Source organism: Myxine glutinosa, chromosome 4 (assembly GCF_964187855.1).
Source record: "Myxine glutinosa chromosome 4, kmMyxGlut1.1, whole genome shotgun sequence".
NCBI lineage: Eukaryota > Metazoa > Chordata > Myxini > Myxiniformes > Myxinidae > Myxine > Myxine glutinosa.
The window spans coordinates 110,870,216-110,871,361 of NC_136264.1; positions in this window are offsets into that span (position 1 = coordinate 110,870,216).

Genomic DNA, 1,146 nt, shown 5'->3' on the forward strand with positions numbered 1-1,146 from the left:
CGAGCGTCGTTCATATTTCCAGTGCTGAAATTAGAGAACTGTGCTTCCATTGGTCTAAAACACAGGCCATTGTTGAAAACTGGCACCCTAATAAAGCAGTGGTTAACAGGAGCATTAACTTGAAAAGTTAAGAAAAGTCGCCAACACCAGGCAACTTTGGAGAGGTGGTTCTCTAAAGAAAGCAAGCCTTGTGAGCCCCAACCCTCTACAAGTGGTGTTAAGAGACAAAGAGAGCAAACACCAGAAGCACAGTCATCTGATGTTAGCTTGGAAGGTGCCTCACCTTCCAAGCAATAAAACCCTCTCCCTCCTTCCTCCTCTCCAGCTTCCACATGCACCATCAGAACTCTCCACTAAGGTAAATGCAGTTATTTTCATGTTAGTACATTTATTTCTTTTTTTTATTATTATTATTATTAGATATTTAGGGCAATTACTCATCTTATTTTACCTTGAATCATGTGTATTTGCAGTTAACAGTGTCTTGATAATGGGTTTTTGGGGTCCAGGAACGGATTAATTCACTTTCCATTATTTCTTATGAGGAAAATAGTTTCTAATTCCGAACTTTTCCCAATCCGAACTGCCGCTGGAACGAATTAAATTCGGATTTAGAGGTCCCACTGTATATATATATATATATATATATATATATATATATATATATATATATATATATATATATATATATATATATATATATATATATATATATATATATATATATATATATATATATATATATATATATATATATATATATATATATAAAGGCACCAAGTAACATGCCCACTCAGGAGGCACGATGGCTTTGATTCGGGGAGGATGGCGGCCTGGGGTAACAAGGTTGACGCCTGAGCGCTGTGAGCAAGCACGACCTGGTGGTGTTTATGATCCCCGTTGTAATCGGGACGAATGGCTGAAAATCTAGACCTCAAAAGTTACCACACATGTGGTAATTATCATATTTGGTGTCTGATGTGATAGCCATGGCGTTATAGTTAACGGTGTGGGTTGGTTGGAGTAACTCTTTTTTAAATCACTGGTTTAATGAATTGAATTATATAATATTATGACATAGATTTGTGCTTAAAGCCAGTGAAATTTTTTGAAATAGCACAAAAAACTGAAAATAAAGAGAAAGAA